This window comes from Bombina bombina, chromosome 3 (assembly GCF_027579735.1).
Source record: "Bombina bombina isolate aBomBom1 chromosome 3, aBomBom1.pri, whole genome shotgun sequence".
Classification (NCBI taxonomy): domain Eukaryota; kingdom Metazoa; phylum Chordata; class Amphibia; order Anura; family Bombinatoridae; genus Bombina; species Bombina bombina.
Window position 1 is genome coordinate 1,211,827 of NC_069501.1, and position 22,962 is coordinate 1,234,788.

The following is a 22,962-nucleotide window of genomic DNA, read 5'->3' on the forward strand; positions in this document are numbered from 1 at the left end:
TTTCTTGTGACATCGTTAAAGACCCTTATAAATTATCACGTTTTGTTTCTAAGGATGTGCAGCCAATCCCTGTGGAGAGATTCTCAGAGACCAGATGTAGAGAAATTTGGATGAAAGTGTCACATAAATGTCTTCTTAATCCGCAGAAGGATTTGGCTTGGGCCGCAGTGCATGAATGCATCCCTACACGTGCTTTTCAGCATAGGAGAGGACTGGTGAGAACAGAAGTGTGTCCGAGGGGTGACTGCGGTGCCAGTGAAACTGAATTTCATCTCTTATGGGACTGTTTTCCTCTGTTGATTGAGATTTGTGAAGTACGTCTGGTGACACATAAAATGGTCTTGTATGGTTGTGGCTTGTCTTTATCACGAGTGAAAGATCGTGTGGCTTGGCAAATTATTAATTCCATAAAAGTGTCATTATGGAAAATCCGTAACCTCTGCCTTTTTAGGAATGAAGTTGTTTAAGTGGATGATTGTATGGGTCTAATTTTTAGTATTATGTATATGTACTTTTTATTAGATAGGAAGTTTAATGACCATAATGCCTTTGAAGTGGTCTAAAAAAATGATGATTGATTAATTTAGTTTTTTTCTCTCTTTTAGACTTATCTGAAGATTTGTAAAGAAGTTTGTTTAGAGAAAGGGAAAGATTGAGGGACAGATTTTATGTTAGTGGATAGTGTTAAAGGCATATTTAGTTTTTTTTTTTTTTAAATTATGATTTTATAGTGTATAATTTTATGGATTGTATTTATGAAAATTTTCTGTGTTTATTGTTAAATTGTATTTTTTCAATAAAAGATAAAAAAAAAATCTGTTCTTATCAGTTTAATATCTGATACGCGCCATATCTGGGTGCCATATATTAAATGGATTTTTGAAACAGGGAGATGGAAGAAGAGCTTGCTCTGTCCACTCCACGCATTGACCTGGTATTGCAGTACCTCCAGGACCGGTGCACCCCTCTCTTTTGCTGTGTGACAAAAACAGAATGATCCTCCTCCTCATCATCCATGCAACAACCAAAAGCCGAAAAGAGCTGCAGCAGCAGCAGATTTTGTGCAAGAAAGCCTCAGCGACGAGCAGCTTTCCTGCCTGCTTTCTGTTTCCGAGTCTTGTTAACCCCTTGTGTGCTGGGCCCAAAAAGCCTAGGAAGCGGTATTTAGCTGGCGAGGCGACGTGTTTGTTAGCCTTGGTTGTTCCTTTTTCATAAGACGAGCCTTTCCGCACAAATCTATGTCTTGCAGCGTGAATTTATTTAATTATTTATTTATGTATTTATTTGTCGATTTATTTATTTATTGATGTATGTGTGTCATCCTTTTGTATGTATTTTGATGTGTCCATCGCTTGATTTATAGCTATGTGTTTATTAAATCTTTCTTTTGTTTGTTTGTTAGTTTGTTTGTTTGTTTCTTTCTATCTATCTATCTATCTATCTATCTATGTCTCCCTCCTTCTTGGCAGACAATAAAAGTCTTTGGAGCTGTCAATGTTGTCCGTGTGCTTCTTTCTCCACCTGGTGCCCGCTCATGGAATTTTTTTCAAAAATGATTGTAGCCTACTAGCTAGGTAGGTAGGTAGGCGGGCAGCTAGGCCCACAAGATCCACTGGCAGCTAGGTAGGTGCAATCAGCCTGATCAGCCAGGTGGCTTTGTCGCCTTTGTGCCTGTCTGTCTCCAGAGTGCAGCTCCGACGATGGCGGGGGGGGGAAGGAGGGGGGCCGTTTCCGGGGGAGGGTGGAGGAGGCGGAGCCATGCAAATTGGAGAGCAGCTATCTGTCCAGTAGTCGGGCAGCAGGTTCCTGGTGGTGGTGGTCGTCGTCGTCGCCGCTTTTTTTTTATCATGAAGCAGATTGTGTTAGTTGTGTTTGTTTGCCTGCCCTGTGTTGTTGTGGTTTGCAGCAGCAGCAGCAGCTTGTGAATTTCCAAAGGTGTGTGTGATGTGTCTCCTCGAGGCAGAGGGAGTTCTGGGAGCGTGCGGCGTCCCAGACAAGAGCTTTGCGTTATCGCTTCTCGGCCTTTTCGCTAAGATCAAGTGTAGTATCTGTTCTTATCAGTTTAATATCTGATACGCGCCCTATCTGGGTGCCATATATTAAATGGATTTTTGAAACAGGGAGATGGAAGAAGAGCTTGCTCTGTCCACTCCACGCATTGACCTGGTATTGCAGTACCTCCAGGACCGGTGCACCCCTCTCTTTTGCAGTGTGACAAAAACAGAATGATCCTCCTCCTCATCATCCATGCAACAACCAAAAGCCGAAAAGAGCCGCAGCAGCAGCAGATTTTGTGCAAGAAAGCCTCAGCGACGAGCAGCTTTCCTGCCTGCTTTCTTTTACGAGTCTTGTTAACCCCTTGTGTGCTGGGCCCAAAAAGCCTAGGAAGCGGTATTTAGCTGGCGAGGCGACGTGTTTGTTAGCCTTTGTTGTTCCTTTTTCATGGGACGAGCCTTTCTTCACAAATCTATGTATTGCTGTGTGAATTCATTTATTTATTAAATTATTTATTTATGTGTTTCATCATTTTGTACGTATTGTGATGTGTCCATCGCTTGATTTATCTATGTGTTTACAAAATCTTTCTTTATATCTATCTATCTATCTCTCCTTCTTGGCAGACAATAAAAGTCTTTGGAGCTGTCAATGTTGTCCGTGTGCTTCTTTCTCCACCTGGTACCTGCTCATGGAAGTTTTTCAAAAATGAGTGGAGCCTGCTAGCCAGCAAGCAAGCAAGCTAGCTAGCTAGGTAGGTAGGCGGTCAGCTAGGCCCACAAGATCCAGTAGCAGCTAGGTAGGTGCAATCAGCCTGATCAGCCAGGTGGCTTTCTGCCTGTCTCCAGAGTGCAGCTCCGACGGTGGCGGGGGGGAAGGAGGGGGGCCATTTTCGGGGGAGGGTGGAGGAGGCGGAGCCATGCAAATTGGAGAGCAGCTATCTGTCCAGTAGTCAGGTAGCAGGTTCCTGGTGGTCGTCGTCGCCGCTGCTGCTTTTTATCATGAAGCAGATTTTTTTTTTTTGTATCCAAGGTCAGTAGTTGTGTTTTTTGCCTGGCCTAGCAGCCTGGCATGTATTGTTGTGGGTTACTGCTGCAGCTTGTGAATTTCCAACGGTGTGATTTGTCTCCCTGAGGCAGAGGGAGTGCTCTGAGCGTGCGGCGTCCCAGACAAGAGCGTTGCGGGTATCGCTTCTCGGCCTTTTGGCAAAGATCAACTAGCCATTTGGTAGCCTGGAACACTTCTCCTTGGCCTTGGTTGTTTCCTCTCCTTGTGAGAGTTCAGCACCTTGCTGCTATTAGGGTGGAGTCTCTCCTTAGGCGTCGGGTTGTGATCCCTGACTCTTGATCTCTGGTTTGCGCTGGAGTGCAGGTGAACCCTGGAGGATTTGCTGGCGGAGTGGAGAGGAGAGCTGCTTCCTGTGGTTCTATTTTGGCTTGTACCTGTTGAGTTCCTGGTCCTGTGGGATTTGTTTCCTGTTTCTATTGGATTGTCGTTTTGCTATGGCTATGGATGGAAAGTGGAGGAAGAAAAATTGTTTGCGGTTCCTGTTCCAAGGTGATACAGCAAAGTCTTGGTCTGCTGCTACCTTGGGTAAAGATATCCTGGAATCTGTTTTTGGTCTGCAGAAAGGAGATGTCTTCTGTATGCAGTTTAAGAAGAATCGTTCGTATTGTGATGTGACCTTCCATTCTGGGGAGGTTTGCCTTGGGGTCTTTTCTAAATGGAAGGCTTTAAGGACTGTGCCGTGTTACAGGATATGTGTATCATTTGCATGTCTACAAGAGTAATGATGGAAGATCCTTTTGTGAGTAATGAGGACATTGTTACCTTTTTTTCTCCTTATTGCTATGATGTCCAGCATCAGAAGGACTTGTTAAATGATTATGGCGTTTGGAGTGGAAGAAAGAAGTTTTCTCTGTGGGTGAAGCGTGACATGTTGGGTGGAGATCTTGTGTCTCTTCCTCCAAGTAACTTTATGTTAAATAAAAGTCCTGGTTATTGGTGCTATAATGATCGTAAAGGAAGTTCTACTAAGGACTTGGATACATCTGATCATTGTGTTATTTCTAGTAAGGTAGTTGAGTTTTTTTCTCCCTCTATTGCAGATAGTTCTGTTTCTGTATTAGACAGTGGCCCTAGTCTAGTTTGTGAGGAAGTTGTACCATCTATTTGTGACATTCCTAATGTAAGTAATAATATTCAATCTGATGTTCCTGTTACTGAGCCATTTTCTGTATCTAATGTTAAAAAACGTCTTAGTATTTCTGATGAAGTTTCTATTATAGCAAAGGCATTATCTAATGTTAAAAAACGTCTTAGTATTTCTGATGAAGTTTCTATTATAGCAAAGGCATATGTTTCTAAATCTATTATGAAGAAAAGTAAACAGTTTGTTGATGATTATGAAAGGTTTTTTTATGGTCCTGAATGGCCTTATGTTCCTGTTAAAGGTGAAATTTTTACCGAATATCTTACTGAAGAAAATGTTATGTCAAATGTTTTTGATCCTGAAGAAAATAGTTTTCTTCGTAATGGAAAAGGTATTTATAGTAGAGGATCTGTATCTGCCTTTTGTTTTGAAGGGCGGATTTATGATATTGATAATTTCTTTGAGAATCATTATGGTTGGCTTGTTAAAGAACGTTTCTTTTGGAAACTTAAGCAAATTCGATATCAGCTTTATGGGTATACTTAAATTGTACATTTTCTAAATTAAGATTTTTTTGTACTATGTTCTATTGTAACCTGTTTGTGGATGTTTTCTATCTTATGTGATTGTATTTGAAGTATTTGTATTCTTATGATATGTATTACTAATTGTACTTGTTATTCGGAATGTATTTTATTATTATGTATTGCATTTCGTAAGTTTTGAATAAAAATAAAAAAATCCTTTTTTATCAGTTTAATATCTGATACGCGCCCTATCTGGGTGCCAAATATTAAATGGATTTTTGAAACAGGGAGATGGAAGAAGAGCTTGCTCTGTCCACTCCACGCATTGACCTGGTATTGCAGTACCGGTACACCCCTCTCTTTTGCTGTGTGACAAAAAACAGAATCATCATCCCAACAACCAGAAGCCGAAATGAGCTGCAACAGCAGATTTTTGGAAGAAAGGCTCAGCAACGAGCTGCTTTCCTGCGTGCTTTCTTTTCGGAGTCTTGTTAACCCCTTGTGTGCTGTTGTTCCTTTTTCATGTGACGAGCCTTTCTTCACAAATCTATATATTTATTTATGTGTTTCATCATTTTGTATGTATTTTGATGTGTCCATCGCTTGATTTATCTATGTGTTTACAAAATCTTTCTATCTATCTATCTCTCCTTCTTGGCAGACAATAAAAGTGTTTGGAGCTGTCAATGTTGTCCGTGTGCTTCTTTCTCCACCTGGTGCCTGCTCATGGAAGTTTTTCTAAAATGAGTGGAGCCTGCTAGCTAGCTATGTAGGTAGGTATGTAGGCGGGCAGCTAGGCCCACAAGATCCAGTAGCAGCTAGGTAGGTGCAATCAGCCTGATCAGCCAGGTGGCTTTCACGCCTTTCTGTGTGTCTCCAGAGTGCAGCTCCGACGATGGCGGGGGGGAAGGAGAGGGGCCGTTTTCGGGGGAGGGTGGAGGAGGCGGAGCCATGCAAATTGGAGAGCAGCTATCTGTCCAGTAGTCAGGCAGCAGGTTCCTGGTGGTCGCCACCACCGCTGCTGCTTTTTATCATGAAGCAGATTTTTTTTTTTGTATCCCAGGTCAGTAGTTGTGTTTTTTGCCTGGCATGTATTGTTGTGGGTTGCTGCTGCAGCTTGTGAATTTCCAATGGTGTGATTTGTCTCCTCGAGGCAGAGGGAGTGCTCTGAGCGTGCAGCGTCCCAGACAAGAGCGTTGCAGTTATCGCTTCTCGGCCTTTTGGCTCAGATCAAGTGTCTGAGCCATTAGGAGTTGCGGAACCTGACCCCTCGGCCTGGTGGTGTTTCCTTCGGGTGCACCACCTGCTGCTATTGGGGGGTCAGCTATCCAAGGTGTCCGGGTTGTGATCGTGTTGCCATTATGGCGGCGACTGTTGGAGGAGGTGTTGTCGTGGAGAGTATCATCGGAGGTGTCGGAAGAGTCGGAGGAGTCGGAGGTGGCGGAGAGGAGGCTGGTGTTCGTGTTGGAGGAGTTAGACATTCTTCTGGTAAGAGGGAAGCAGGAGGACGTAGTCGGTTAGGTGCCATTGGTACTTACCCGCATGATACTTTACGCATCCAGGTGGCTCCTGAGTATCAGGTACTTAAAGATGGGACTTTTTTGCAAAAGTCTTTTATGGTGGATCTCTTTGGCTTTTGTTTTGAGCAGTTTATGTGCTTTCAGGATTTTTACCGGAAGGGTTATTTTGATCTGACCTTAGTCTCTAATGATTTGGCCAATGTGGTTCTGGAGAAATTCCGGTTCTTTAAAGCACATGAAGATTTGGCGGGGGTTACATTTTCACCTATCTTTGGTGGGGGTGAGAAGCTTCTCATTTTACATATGTACAATCCCCATACGAAAGAGGAGGAGATCACTCGCTATTTGATGCGATTCTGTGCTCGAATTAAACCTGAAGGCAAGGTTTATAATTCCCTTGGTGTCTGGACCGGGAAATGGAAGTTTCGTGTAGGTTTCCGTCCAGTGGAGGAGGAATTTGGGGGTTTTCTTAGGCCCCCCCCTCTGTTCTCCATCGGGAGCAACAGAGGCTTCCTTGTGTTTAATCAGATGCCCCCGTATTGTCGTACCTGTTTGCGATATGGGCATGAGTCATCTGATTGTTTGGAGGAGCAGGTTTGCCGATTTTGCAAAAAAACAGGTCACTTAAGCAAAGACTGTACAATTCTATATGTGACCTGTGTGGTGAATCTGACCATTTGAGCCGTTTCTGTCCTGAAAGACGACGTTGGGAGCCTAGAAAACAGCCTTTTGTGGTGCGCCTTGGTGCTTCTTCCGAGAGGGGGCAGTGTCAGGAGCATCCGGTTGAGGAGCGACCTGTTCCTTCGTCTCCTATGGAGGAGGGGGGGGAGGATTTGCTTCCTCCTGATTCTGTCGCAGAAACTGTGTCCCTAGCTGGGGACAGTGCTCCAATGGACATTGGTGAGGCAGGGAACTCAGGTTCTACTCGGTGGTCTGTTGTTCCTCCCACTCTTTCTAAACAGAAGAGGACTAAAGGCCTAAGCATTTATCTGGATCTAGGGCTGAGAAGTTCGCTTCTGTGATGCCGAATATTTCTGTGCCAATTATGGATACTCTGGCTGAGTATCCCTCTAAGAAGCTGAAAATTCTGCCCGGAGAGGAAATTTATTCCTCCATGTCTCCTATGTTAAGCCACCTGGAGCATGAGAATTGTTTTTCTGTTCTAGAGCAAGACCCTGTTTTTCCCCCAGATGATTTGCAGAACATTGACTTTAATTTATTGACTGGGACCGAGAATATTTCGAATGCTAGCAGTGGGGATGATAGTATTCTCAGGATTGATGACTCATCAATGCCTGAAGGAGAGGTGATTGCAAGTCCTGTGTCCAGTGATATCTCTGAGGGCCAGGATGGTATCCTTCTTAGAAGATCTTCTAGGTAGGATGCTTTGCAATCCCTTTTCTGATGCTTAAATTAGCATCTTTAAATGCACGGGGCTTCAAAAGCCCTCCTCGGAGGGTGGCCCTGTGTGATTTTCTGGTTAATACCAATAATGACATTATTTATTTGCAAGAGTGCTGTATTGATAAAAATGATAAAGTTGAAGTTTTAAAAAAATATTGGGATAGGGGCCCATCAGTATGGTCAGGTAGTAACGAGAATAAGTCTGTAGGGGTGGGCATCCTTTTTAATAGCCATGATTTTATTTTTAATAGTTTTATTGAAATTGTCCCGGGTAGGCTTTTAGTTGTCCACGTCAGTTATTTTAATTTTAGTTTTAGATGTATTAATGTTTATGCCCCCGTTATTAAAAAAGAGAGGTTAGAATTTTTTAAGATTTTAGCTTTGTTTTTAGCAGGTTCAGAACCTTTGATTTTAGGTGGGGATTTTAACTGTGTTTTACCAGGTGAGAAGAGGGAGAGTGTGAGTGTGAGTGAGCGTTTGGATGGGTCTGCTAGTGTGTTGAAAGGTATGATTGAGGATTTTAGGCTAAATGATGTATGGATGAGGTTGAATGGTGCGGATCCTGGTTTTACGTGGAGTAATAGGGCGGTTAAATCCCGTATTGATTTTATGTTTTTATCAAAGGTTTTTAGTTTGCGGTCTTGTGTTTTAAGTGAGAATGTGTTTTCTGACCACAAGCTTTTAGAGTGTGTGTATGTGATTTACCTGCTGAGCAGAATTTTAAATCTTCTTTTTGGAAATTGAATACCTCTCTTTTAGATGATGATTTTATTAGACAGAGTTTTATCGCTAGTTATAAGAAATGGAGTTTTAGTCGGGGGGATGAGGACATTATTTTATGGTGGGATAAGGTTAAAGTTTTAATTCAGGATTTTTTTATTAAAATGGGTAAGAGAGTGGCTAGAGAGAAAAGGGAAATTTATGCTAAACTTAATTTTAGACTTCAAGCACTTTATCAGGCATGTTCTTATGGTTTTAATGTAGATGATATTTTAAAATTAAAAGAAGAAATTAGGAGAAATTTAGAGGAAAAGGGGAAACAAATAATTTTTAATTCTAAAGTACAAGTTTTAGAGGAGGATGAGAAGTGTTCTAGGTTCTTTTTTTTTTAAATTAGTTAGTAAAAAGAGTTTTATGGGGAGTATAGAGGGGAAGTCGGATATTAATAGTATGAAGCAAGAGTTTTTTAATTTTTATTTGGATTTATAGTCTCCCAAATTTTTAGATCCCTCCCTAAAAGAACATTTTTTATCACAATTGGATTCTTCTTTTAATTTTAATGATGAATCTTTTTTAGCTCAGGATTTTAGTTGTGCAGAAATTTTAGGGGTTATTAAAAGTTTTAGCAATGGTAAGACCCCAGGAAATGATGGGTTACCAATTGAATTTTATAGGGTTTTTTGGGATGTTTTAAAAGATGATTTTATGATTTTATTTAAAAAGTGTAGTGATTTTAATATTTTACCTTTATCTTCAACGCAGGGAGTTGTTGTTTTAATTTATAAAAAAGGTGATAAACATTTTATTAAGAACTGGCGTCCCCTTACACTTTTAAATACAGATTATAAAAATTTTTACTAAACTTTTAGCATCCCGTTTGAAATCTGTCATTTCCAAAGTTGTAGCCCCCTGTCAGGCCTGTGCGGTGCCTGGGAGGAGTATAACGGAAATTTTAAGCACTGTTAGAGATTGTATATTTTATTGTTTAGATAGGGACCAGAGCTTGGCTCTTTTTAGTGTAGATTTTGAGAAATCCTTCGATCGCGTGTCACATGAGTTTTTATTTACGGTTTTAGAGAGGATGGGTGTGCCTGTACGGATGCTGAATCAGATTAGGAGTGTGTATGATGGTTGTGTGAGTAGAGTGTCTGTTAATGGGTTTTTAACTGATGGTGTTTTTATTAAGTCTGGGGTTAAGCAGGGCTGCCCATTATCACCTATTTTATTTATTTGTTGTGTTGAGCCACTATTATGTGCATTAAGAAAAGACAAGGTGATTCGTGGTGTACCTGTTCCTGGAGGGGGAGGAACGCAAGCTAAAACCGTGGCATACATGGATGACATCACCGTTCTGTGCACTGACATAGTCTCTTTAAATAGAGCAGTAAGGACTGTGGAGTGGTTCTGTTGTGCGTCTGGGTGCAAGATGAATGCGGATAAATCTGAGTGTATGTTGTATGGCCGGTGGGGCAGTTTGCTTGATCTGACTGTGCCGCTTGTGAGAGATAAGATTAAGATTTTAGGCATCTATTTTACGGGTAACATGAAGTATGATTTTATGTGGGAAACTGTTTTAGCAAAAGTTAAGAAAAAAATTCAGTTATTGGCTTTTAGGAAGTTAACTTTAGAGGGTAAAATTTTAATAGTTAGACAGGTGATTTTGAAAAGAAAGAGTCAGGAGTCCCGGTGTCTTGTAAGTAAATCCAAAGGCTTTTATTCGTTTAAAACAAATAGCAACATCTCTTGGGTTACAGATTCTCAAAGCTGCAGCTCAGGGTAGTGGTCACTGCTGCTAAAATGGAGCGTTTTAAAAGAACTGAATTACAGAAATTGTCTTTAATGGTGGGAAGAACGCTCTGGACATGGATAGGTTTTTAAGTTTTAAGTTTTTATCCTATAATATAAAGATGGCTCTTTGCAGTGAGGATTGCATTGCTAGTTTGTTTATAAAATACACCACTGGATTTATTTTTCACAAATATAAATGGGTTCAATTGGCTTTGAATAGACCTTATGCGTTTAACCTGCCCAAACATTATGTGGTTTAGAGAGAATCATTCGAGTTTTTAAGTTGCAGAATTTTACTACAGAGACTTTAATTGACCATAAGAACATTTTTGGGGGTATTTTTCACTGGCAAAGTTATAAGTCCTGTTTTAAATTTTTCTGCAATTGTCTCTCGACAAGTCTGGAAGAATGTGGCGCATAAATTTCTATCTAACTTCCAGAAGGATTTGGCCTGGGGGATTGTCACAGACTCTCTCCCTACCAGGGAATTCCAGCATAGACGGGGCCTGGTTGCCAGTGCCAAGTGCCCTCGAGCAGGGTGTGAAAGTTGTGAGACGCCACTTCACATCTTTTGGAACTGCAGATTTGCCCAAGAGGTCTGGAGGCAAATTAGTCCCCTTCTAAAGTGGGTAGGCGGTCTGAGGATTCTCAACCATGAGGCTGTTTTATATGGAAAGATGCTTTGCATAGCGGAAGAAAAGTTTTTATATAGAGAAAAAGGGGGGTTCAATGGCACTACCGTGTAATGTGATGCACTATGACTGTACCCTCATGGTATTAAGTAGCTTATATGCTAAGTTACAACTGGGGTCAGTGGTGCTGTGTATTGAATCAATGATTAGACACAAAAGAAACATGGGAAGAATCCCATTCTAGAATACACTTGTAGCACTCATTATAGGCATAGGAATGTAGATAATAATCGAACTTGGAAATGATCAACAAAGGAAACTCAAGGTCTCAGGTCTGGATAAAACATAACTTTTATTAGGAACACATAAAAATAGGAGATTTAAAATAAAGGGATGTGCAACTTAAAAACAATGCTCATACTAGGGTGATATAGTACCTTGCTATCAAAAATTGTGGTTCCAGAGGTTCAAATGCATATGTGTTATATGTGAACCTTAATGGATCTCTAAATCACGTTGATCCAAATCACATATAGGTTGCACTAAATAGGCAATAGTAACACTAATGAACCTCGTGGATTAGAGAGAGTCTATGTACTATTGGTACAGGTACCTAATATCAATACAAATAGTTCTTGTTAAGAAAGTGTTTATAGATCAGTATACAGATCGGGCATACCAAGGTATCCACAAGGTAATAATGGTTGGAGTGTTGGCTGTGTACTTGAGTATCACATTGGAATGTGTTGATGCATACTTGGATATGCCAATGTTACTTGGCCATAGGGTGGTTATGTAGAATCTAATAACTTTATTAGGGGATTATTTTCGAATCCCTGGATAGTACCCCTGTTACCAGGTTTTACTATATAATTACTGGAGCACTTGTTGATTCCTAGCGGTCTGGTATATGCATATAATACTATGCCTAAGGTGTTTCCACAACTTATAAATGCTATGCAGGGTTAGTACAATCCTGAGTTGTTGCGTAAGTGTGATAAGTACAGATTTTGTAAGACCTGCATAAATATAAGTTAAACTCCTAAGGAAATAGTGGTGGTTTATGAACTAGATTGTCCTCCACTGAGCATTCCTAATCGAATTTAAGCACAAATATATAAAGTTACATTAACATACTCAATGTGTATGAGCGTGGTCAATTCGTGTTGTTATAATGTAACTTAAGTGTTTAAGATTCACTGTATATTAGAAGTAGAGAAAACTTTACAGCTTAGAGAATTCTCCTAAGTGCTTATATTTAATTGCAAAGTTGGGACAACTTAATTTTGTATTCAAATGGTAACTGCATGTACATCAGGGGTTACTGCTTAGTTTCGCCGGTTTACCGCCAGACCCAGATTGATGTGAGTCAGCTTATTGACGAGTTCAAATAATGTCCACTTCACCTACCCTTGTGGTATAAGATTATTAGTATAACATTTTGGTATCATTGAATCCTAGCATATCAGTATGTCAGGTAATAGGAATAAGTAGTACGCTCCCCATATAAAGTTAACTTAGTAACCGTAAGTGTGGTCCGCCTTGTGTTGTTATATATATATGAATACACCCAAGAGTAATCCTCAACTGATCTGGGATACCATCTGAGGTGTCCGAAATTTAAGAACTAAGGCTAAGTAATCCTAGATAGAGCAAGCCCTAACAAACACAGGAGCTCCCTGACTCCTCACCAGTACCCTAACATGTTTCGCCGTTCTCACGGCTTTCTCAAAGGGGTGTGTGTGCGCGCGTCGCGCTTGGATTGGCTTTTTATGTGCAAGGAAGCTGGGAGTTCCCTCCCCCATCTGTGATGTCAGATGGTCATATGACTTGAAGCCGATAATAGTCCTGAACATGTACTATGATCTTGCAAATATATAGATTATATGTTAATTGCGTAAGTTACAAGTGCTTATGAGGATGTGATTGTAAGCTTAATATTTGTTCATGTTAATAGATTGTTTTACCCTCATATTTGTATCAATGATGCATATGTGTATGCTTCTAACAGCCATACGTGTGCGGTAACTGAATGAACTTCACAAGCTATACTTGTTCATAGTAATGACGTGACATATTGTGGGGTGCCTGATGGTATGTTGCTACATCACAGTTAGATGTAGATGTAAAAATATAGAGTGGTGTGTGTGAAAGGATGTGTAAATCACATTATAATTAATAGCAAAAAACCCCTGTGAATTGGGGAGTTGGTGCTTATGAAGTATGTGATTATCCTATCAGGTTCGAGTTTCTCAAAACTCATAAAGTTAATACGTGATTGTAAGTGTGCTGGTAGAGCCTAACCAAGTAAGGTTAAGCCCTAACTGATTTAGTGAAGTGTAAAAATATACGATTACATATTTGAAAAGAATTTTAAGAAAACTTAGTGAGTATATTTCAAAAAAAAAAAAAAAAAAAAAAAAACCTATTAATTACACTTTAAGCTAAAATTTTGAAAAAACTTGGTGACTATATAACAAAAGTGACAGTGCACCGCAGGTGCAGACTAGGTGATGTGCTAGGAGTGTTTTCTAATTTTTGTGCCAGTTGGCTTGTCATTCTTTGAAATGAATATTTATTTACTATGTGTGTACTTATTCTTTTGAAGAATTTTTTGGTGATTTATGGTCCTTGCATTGAAAGGGCCATTATCTACAGTTGATGTATTTATGTATGAACTTCAGGTTAATATTAATACTATAATCTTACTTAATCTGCATATTTCTGAATTCATATATTGAATGATGTTTGTTATTTGATATGTTGTAATTGATTCATATGATCCTCATGCTTTCGCATATAATCCTCATGCTCTCTATTTGGCGTCATTTGACCTTTTGTTCATACATAGTGAACAAAATTATTGTATTCGTTTAACCCATACGGATGAACAGAATTGAGCAGGAAAATCCGTCTTGTTTCTGCTCTGAGGAGTGCCTTTTCTTGGTTTCCTCCTCTAATTCCCAGGGTCACTTTCTGTAGTCCAAAACACTGTAAATCTGATTGTTTGGATTTGTGTACTTTTAGAAAATGTCTGGCAACTGAGGTGATGGGTTTATCTGCATCTTTGTCTTTTTGGGCATTTTTAATGTTCCTCAGGTGTTCTTGTAATCTGGTTCTGAGCTTTCTGGTGGTCATACCCACATAGAATAAATTACATTTGCATGTCAGAGCATAGATGACTCCCTCTGTATGGCAATTGATATGTGCATTGATTTTGTGTATCTTGCCAAATCTGTCAGTTATTGTGTTTGTTTTTTTCACGAAACTGCAGGTACTGCAAGTACCACATCTGAAAGTACCCTGCTTTAGTTTTGTTTTTGTTCTTTCTCCAGAGAAATGGCTCGGGCTGATCATATCCTTAAGATTTCTTGCCCTTTTGAATCCTACCGCTAACTTATCATCCAGTATGTTTTTCAAAATAGGATCAGCTTTAAGGATGTGCCAATTGTCTTGCAGGATTTTAATCACTTTTTTGGTTTGAGGGTTATGAGTGGTAATGAATCTAACTGTTTCAACAGATTTGCTGTTAGTTTTTTGTTCAATAATTCTTGTCGAGGGGTATGTCTTGCTCTGTACTCTGCCTTTTTTAAGGATCTCTTGCTGTAACCACGCTGTACTAATCTCTCTTTTAGTTCTTTGGCTCTACATTTGTAGTTTTCCTCGCTAGAGCAGTTGCGTTTGATTCGCAAGAACTCTCCTGTGGGTAGCGATTTGGTGGTGCTTGGAGCATGGGCACTAGAGTGGTGGAGAATGCTGTTAGTTGCCGTGGGTTTTCTGTACAGGTCGGTATTGATGGTTCCTTCCTGGTTTATGTTAATTTTTAGATCCAAAAATGTAATTTCAGTCTGGCTTGTTTCATATGTCAGTTTGATATTGACATTGTTGGTATTCAGGATACGCATGAATTTGTCCAGATCCGACTTATTGCCCTCCCATAGGAAGAGGACGTCGTCTATGTACCGCAGCCACATTGGTATTTGTGACATATAGCTGGAATTCTGATCTGAAAATACTGTGTTTTGTTCCCACCATCCTAAGAACAAGTTAGCATATGTGGGTGCACATGATGTGCCCATCGCTGTGCCTCTGACTTGCAGATAAAATCCATGATTGAACGTGAAGTAATTATGATGAAGAACAAAGCTTAGCAGGTTAAGAATAAATTCATCATGAGAGTGGTCTTCACTTGATCCCATATTTAGAAAACTCTTGATTGCTTTTAGTCCTAGATCATGATTAATGCTTGTATAAAGCGATTCAACATCGGCTGTTACTAACCAAGTGTTTGGTTTCACATGCAGGTGTTCAAGATGTTTTAGTACATCCGGTGTATCTTGGACGTATGATGGTAGTTGTGACAGGTATTCTCTCAACCTATAGTTTAAATTCGATTAGGAATGCTCAGTGGAGGACAATCTAGTTCATAATCCACCACTATTTCCTTAGGAGTTTAACTTATATTTATGCAGGTCTTACAAAATCTGTACTTATCACACTTACGCAACAACTCAGGATTGTACTAACCCTGCATAGCATTTATAAGTTGTGGAAACACCTTAGGCATAGTATTATATGCATATACCAGACCGCTAGGAATCAACAAGTGCTCCAGTAATTATATAGTAAAACCTGGTAACAGGGGTACTATCCAGGGATTCAAAAATAATCCCCTAATAAAGTTATTAGATTCTACATAACCACCCTATGGCCAAGTAACATTGGCATATCCAAGTATGCATCAACACATTCCAATGTGATACTCAAGTACACAGCCAACACCCCAACCATTATTACCTTGTGGATACCTTGGTATGCCCGATCTGTATACTGATCTATAAACACTTTCTTAACAAGAACTATTTGTATTGATATTAGGTACCTGTACCAATAGTACATAGACTCTCTCTAATCCACGAGGTTCATTAGTGTTACTATTGCCTATTTAGTGCAACCTATATGTGATTTGGATCAACGTGATTTAGAGATCCATTAAGGTTCACATATAACACATATGCATTTGAACCTCTGGAACCACAATTTTTGATAGCAAGGTACTATATCACCCTAGTATGAGCATTGTTTTTAAGTTGCACATCCCTTTATTTTAAATCTCCTATTTTTATGTGTTCCTAATAAAAGTTATGTTTTATCCAGACCTGAGACCTTGAGTTTCCTTTGTTGATCATTTCCAAGTTCGATTATTATCTACATTCCTATGCCTATAATGAGTGCTACAAGTGTATTCTAGAATGGGATTCTTCCCATGTTTCTTTTGTGTCTAAAAGTTTTTATATGTCTGGCTTATTATCAATTGTTTTAAAGAAGCCATCTGGCTGGCCAGAAATATTTTACTTTTTAATCATGAACTTTTATCTGTAAAGAACTGTGTACAATATGCCTTGAGTTTAATCCATATTTATTATTTACGTGAAAGGAAAAGCATTGGAGACAAAGACGCTAAAGCACATTTCGGTTTTCTGTTCTGGAGCCGGATCTCCTTTTAATTATATTTTATGCTTTTCTAGGGACAGTTGTAGGGACAGCTGTAGGGAAAGCTGTAGGGTCAGTTAGTTGGGTTGGTGAAGAGAGAGACAGAGCTGAGGGTGAGCTTATAGGGTTATTCTGAGGGACAGTTCTTTTATGCCAGTTGTTTTATGCCATTTTTTTTATATCATTTTATATCGGTTTGTTTATGTCAGTTCGTTTTATGTCTGTTTGTTTCTGCCAGTTTTTACTGATTTTTCTGGCTTTTTCACAGATGATGTGATTGAGTCCCTCATTGGTTTTATGTGCGTATTCTCCTTCGGGGGAATTAAAACTGGAGGTTAACTCTTGACTGAAGTGAAAAAAAATAAAAATAAAAATCTGTTCTTATCAGTTTAATATCTGATACGCGCCCTATCTGGGTGCCATATATTAAATGGATTTTTGAAACAGGGAGATGGAAGAAGAGCTTGCTCTGTCCACTCCACACATTGAACTGGTATTGCAGTACCTCCAGGACCGGTGCACCCCTCTCTTTTGCTGTGTGACAAAAACAGAATCATCATCATCATCCCAACAACCAGAAGCCGAAATGAGCTGCAGCAGCAGATTTTTGGAAGGAAGGCTCAGCAACGAGCTGCTTTCCTGCATGCTTTCTTTTCGAAGTCTTGTTAACCCCTTGTGTGCTGGGCCAGAAAAAACCTAGGAAACGGTATTTACCAGGCGAGGCGATGTGTTAGTTAGCCTTTGTTGTTCCTTTTTCATGTGACAAACCTTTCTTCACAAATCTATGTATTGCTGTGTGAATTTATTTATTTATTAAATTATTCATTTATTTATTTATGTGTTTCATCATTTTGTATGTATTTTGATGTGTCCATCGCTTGATTTATCTATGTGTTTACAAAATCTTTCTTTCTATCTATCTATCTCTCCTTCTTGGCAGACAATAAAAGTCTTTGGAGCTGTCAATGTTGGCCGTGTGCTTCTTTCTCCACCTAATGCCTGCTCATGGAAGTTTTTCTAAAATGAGTGGAGCCTGCTAGCCAGCAAGCAAGCAAGCTAGCTAGCTAGGTAGGTAGGCGGTCAGCTAGGCCCACAAGATCCAGTAGCAGCTAGGTAGGTGCGATCAGCCAGGCGGCTTTCACGCCTTTCTGCCTGTCTCCAGAGTGCAGCTCCGATGATGGCGGGGGGAAGGAGGGGGGCCGTTTTCGGGGGAGGGTGGAGGAGGCGGAGCCATGCAAATTGGAGAGCAGCTATCTGTCCAGTAGTCAGGCAGCAGGTTCCTGGTGGTCGCCACCGCCGCTGCTGCTTTTTATCATGAAGCAGATTTTGTTTTTTGTATCCCAGGTCAGTAGTTGTGTTTTTTGCCTGGCCTAGCAGCCTGGCATGTGTTGTTGTGGGTTGCTGCTGCAGCTTGTGAACTTCCAATGGTGTGATTTGTCTCCCCGAGGCAGAGGGAGTGCTCTGAGCGTGCGGCATCCCAGACAAGAGAGTTGCGGTTATCGATTCTCGGCCTTTTGGCTCAGATCAAGTGTCTGAGCCATTAGGAGTTGAAGAACCTGTCCCCTTGGACTGGTGGTGTTTCCTTCGGGTGCACCACCTGCTGCTATTGTGGGGACAGCTATCTGAGACGTCCGGTTGCGATCGAGTTGCCAGTATGGCAGCCATTGTTGCTGTGCCCATGGAGGGTGTTATTGGAGGAGTCGTTGGAGAAGGTGTCGGAGGTGTTGGAGGTGTCGGAGGTGCTGGTGATGTCGGAGGTGCTGGAGATGTCGGAGTTGTCGGAGAGGAGGTTAAAGGTCGTGATGGTGGATCTGGTCACTTTATTGGTAAGGGGGAAGCAGGTCGCAGAAGGGTAAGTGCCATTGGCTCCTATCCAAATGATACTTTACGTATACAGGTGGCTCCTGAATATCAGGCACTGAAAACTGGTGCTTTCCTTCAGAAAACTGTTATGGTGGATTTATTTGGATTTTCTTTTGATCAATTTTGGTGCTTTCAGGACTTCTATAGGAAGGGTTATTTTGATTTGACCATGATTTCAAATCAATTGGCAAATGTGGTCCTAGAAAAATGCTGGTTGTACAGGAATCACGAGGCTTTGGAAGGGGTGAAATTCTCTCCTATCTTTGGTGGAGGGGAAAAACTTTTAATTGTACATATGTACAACCCTCATGTTCCAGAAGGTGAAATCACTCGTTACCTTATGAGGTTTTGTGCCAGGATTAACCCTGAGGGGAAAGTTTTCAACAACTTTGGTGTGTGGACGGGAAAGTGGAAATTTAGAGTCGCTTTCCGTCCAGTCGAAGACGAGTTTGGAGGTTTTTTAAGACCCCCTCCTCTGTTCTCTATCGGGAGTAACAGAGGTTTTCTGGTGTTTAATCAGATGCCCCCATATTGTCGCAGATGTTTGAGATATGGGCATGACTCTTCAACTTGTTTGGAGGAACAAGCTTGTTGCTTTTGTAAAAAAGTGGGACATCTGAGTAAGGACTGCACGATTCTTATTTGTGACCTTTGTGGAGAATCGGACCATTTGAGTCGTGCTTGTCCTGAAAGGAGAAGGTGGGAGACAAAACGTCAGCCCTTTGTGGTGCACCTGGGCACTCCTTCTGGGAAGGGGGAGTGTCAGGAGCATCTGGTGGGGAAACAACCTGTCCCTTCGTCTCCCATGGAGGAAGGTGGTGGGACGTTGAATGTCTCGGATTCTCAAGTTTTGGAATCTGTGTCCATGGATGGAGGCCATGCGCCTATGGATACTGGTGAGGCAGGGTCCTCAGGCTCAACCCAGTGGTCTGCCGTTCCTCCCTCTCTTTATAAACAAAGGAGGTTTGAGGATAAAACTCATATATCTGGATTTAGGGCTGAGAAGCTTGCTTCTGTGAAGCCGAAGGTTTCTCATACTGCTGCTAAGGAGGTTATGGCTGAGGGGGATGATAATCCTCCTAAGAAGCTGAAGATTTTACCTGGGGAGGATGTTTTTTCCTCTCTATCTCCTGATCTGAGCCACCTGGAGCATCAGAACCGCTTCTTGCCCCTTGAACAGGATTCTGTTTTAAAAACTATTGACTTTGATATATTGACTGAGACTGTAAATATTTCAGATACTAGCTGTGGGGATGCTAGTGATCTCAGGGTTGATGAGTTGTCAACGCCTGTAGGAGAGGAGATTGCAAGTCCTGCGCCCAGTGATCTTTCTGAGGGCTAGGATGGATTCCTTTTAAGAAGGTCTTCAAGATAAAAATGATTTGCATCTTCTCTCCTGATGCTTAAAATAGCATCATTAAATACACAGGGTTTTAAAAGTCCTTCTAGAAGGACTACATTGTGTGATTTTCTGAAAACTAGAAATAATGATATTATATTTTTACAAGAATGTGGTATTAATACAAATGATAGACTTGAGGTTTTAGAAAAATGTTGGGATAATGGCCCCTCTATATGGTCAGGTAGCAATGAAAATAAATCTGTAGGAGTAGGGATTCTTTTTAATAGTCATTGTTTTACTGTTGATAGTTATGAGGAAGTTGTCCCGGGGAGACTTTTAATTGACCATATTACTTTTCAGAATTTTAAATTTCGATGTCTTAATGTTTATGCCCCTGTTCTTAAAAAGGAGAGAAGTGAGTTTTTTAGGATTTTAGCTTTGTTTTTAGCAGGTTCTGTTCCTTTGATTTTAGGTGGGGATTTTAACTGTATTTTACCTGGTGAGAAAAGGGAGAGTGTCGGTGTAAGTGCTAGATTGGATGGTTCTGCAAGTTTGTTAAAAGGTATGATTGAGGATTTCAGGTTGTGTGATGTATGGAAGAAGTGTGGTGCGGATTATCCTGGTTTTACGTGGGCGAGTAGTACAGTGAAATCCTGCATCAATTTTTTATTCTTATCTAAGGTTTTTACTCCTAGGTCGTGTGTTGTCAGTGAGAATGTTTTTTCTGACCATAAGATTGTGGAGTGTGTGTGTGATATGCCTGCTGAACAATAGCTGAAGTCTCCTATTTATGTAACTTAGAACCAATTAAGGAATGAGTTACACCTAGTACACACCCTTTCTCTATTCTCACAGGTGTATTTGTCTATCTAATCTAGAACAGCATTGCTTCAATATAATATGAGAAGTGCATGTACACAAGTTATACAATGTATAAAAAACCAAACAATATATATACATAAGCACATGGAAACATGATATAACATATCCAACAATATTATTTTTAAAACAAATAATTAATACATGTATACATACATTTTAGACTGATAGTTTCCTAGGTCATAGAAATCCATTGTCAAAAAACCATTGTCTTCTGAAAATAATCTTGTATTACCATAAATCCCTATCATGGAAACTGTGTTTGTTGTGAAAAACAACTGACTAAAAACCATCATGTGATGTGTAATCACTAGTGACCGTGCATTCTATATTCATTTGCCGTTAGAACTTGTAACTCAAAAAAATTCTATCTAAGCACTGGTCACTATTAAAAAGAGATCCAATTTTAAAAACCATCCTGGGAGACAAACCACTATGTACCTTCAGACGAGCACCAACAATAAAAGAAAAACTAGAACCCAGCAAAGTAGTAATGTGCAAAAAAGGAAATAACAAACCAGCCTATAGGGATTCAGTCCAATTAGGACCCACACTTAGTACAAAAATAGGTTTCTATAGGTGCCATATGAGTAGATGTAGCATGTGTAAATACACCAATAACGGACAGAGGACCATTGAATCAAACAGCACAGGGGAAGTTTTCACACTAACACAAAAAATCACTTGCAGTTCCACTTATATTGTTTATTGTATCACCTGCATTTGTGACCTGCAGTATATAGGTCGCACCTGCAGGAAGATAAGGCAAAGATGGTCTGAACATCTTAGATGCATTCTGAAAGGACTAGACAAATATAGTACCTCCAGGCATCATACAGTATCACATGGTACTAAGAAATGACTCATGAACATCACTCCATTGGGGATAGTGACCACTAGCAACTCACAAAATAGAATGACCAAACTTCGCCAAAGAGAGACCTACTGGATTTACACATTTTCTTCTCTATATCCAGAGGGTCTCAATGATGTTATAGATACAGCGGCTTTTTAAATCATTTTATTACATACATCAGATTTAAACATTCTTCTTTTAGTTATGGTATTTTCTGGTATACACATTCATTCACACTCACATCACCTTATTCTTTTGAATATCTATACACCTTATTAGAGATAAAAACCATTCACTATATAGGTTGTGAATCATAATCTTCATATTATTTTTAAACATTCAGCATTATACTGATATATTCATATTTTTATTATTTCTGATTAGTAGGAATATTTTGATATATGATTTAATTAAAAACACTACAGTTATCACATTTATTTGATATCACTTCATGATTTACACTACATTATTAATATAAATCCATTTGATACACTCATTAAATACTAGTACAGTTACACTAGACAGAGAACTTTATTTACATTAATATGCCCCCATAGTCATAGTGACTAATATACATTGATATTACTTTTACTTAGATTGGGTACACATACATTTATAATTCCTACTGTATGGTATCATGTTTAAATAAAGACTATTATACTTGGTTATGATTCCCTATCAGTTCACTGTATATTCTATAGCTATACATTAAAAGTCCTTCTAGATAGGGACAACTTATTATATTAGATGCACACTAAATTACATTCACATATATAGAATTTCATATCACGCTGCATAATAAGAGAGTTGACATTATATTATTTTGAGATATGAGGTGTCTACATATGCATATTGTCACAATATGATATTATGTATATTACATCCATTTACAAAATATCAAATGGATGGGTTTATTTTTAAAAGTATATATTATTTTATTAGCAATAATATTTTTTTAGCATTTTTATAATTTTCAATTATCAATAGACGCAGGTATTTTTTACAGTACAAACAAGTCTGAGTCAGGAGTTTTACATTTATCCACTCAATTTGGTTCATTTTAATAGCCGCCAAATACCATTGGTCAATAGGGACAAACCCTAAAAATTCAAATAATAAAAGATTTTCACGAAATAGGATTAACATATGACATTTAGCCCCAATTACAGAATAGAATACTATTTAATAAGATGTGTTAAAAACACTCTAAGGACAGGCATATATCTTATAAATTTCTATATATATCGCTGTGTGTAGCAATTGAGTTTAAGAACATAAAACCACAGTGGCCAAGGGCTACAAGTTTAAGATCAGCTTATTCGAAAATACGGCTGAAAAGAGACTATAACTAGGAAAGATTTTTCATTTATACCAAAGTCCGACACTATCACATTCATTTTAGTTGCATTTAACAGACAAAAAATATCATTGGCTAATAAGGACACACCTCTATATATCGAACAAAATAAGATCCTAGCAATATGAAAACCGTAGGACTTATAGTTCAGACAGAGAGGAGCTGAGTATACATTATGATGTGAGACAAACTTTGTAAGCATTAACAGCTACTGTGTATCGTTCGTATCACACATAGTGTAAAGACTACACTCTGCAATATTGTAGCTATAGCGGTTAAGAGTTATCAGACTGACATTGATAGTTTTCAAAAACTTTATACACGAACCCATTGGGCAAGCTCCACACACCCCTTTGTTCATCCAGTCATCTGACTGGCTATACATCCTGCTACATGGCTGATGACAGATGCAGATTTCAACTTGCAAAAAACTA

General features: G+C 39.5%; 4 non-coding genes across 4 annotated transcripts; all 4 read left to right on the forward strand.

Annotated features, from left to right (window-relative positions):
• The first annotated feature begins 782 nt into the window (after positions 1-782).
• Positions 783-968, forward strand: LOC128654976 (U2 spliceosomal RNA). Its single transcript, XR_008401598.1, has one exon. It is a non-coding gene; the product is annotated as a U2 spliceosomal RNA (small nuclear RNA).
• Positions 969-2,009: 1,041 nt separating this feature from the next.
• LOC128654930 (U2 spliceosomal RNA) lies at positions 2,010-2,200 on the forward strand. The gene has a single exon (XR_008401569.1). It is a non-coding gene; the product is annotated as a U2 spliceosomal RNA (small nuclear RNA).
• A 2,652-nt stretch (positions 2,201-4,852) lies between these two features.
• On the forward strand, positions 4,853-5,037 carry LOC128655064 (U2 spliceosomal RNA). Its single transcript, XR_008401641.1, has one exon. It is a non-coding gene; the product is annotated as a U2 spliceosomal RNA (small nuclear RNA).
• Positions 5,038-16,566: 11,529 nt separating this feature from the next.
• On the forward strand, positions 16,567-16,758 carry LOC128655039 (U2 spliceosomal RNA). The gene has a single exon (XR_008401629.1). It is a non-coding gene; the product is annotated as a U2 spliceosomal RNA (small nuclear RNA).
• Positions 16,759-22,962: the final 6,204 nt, after the last annotated feature.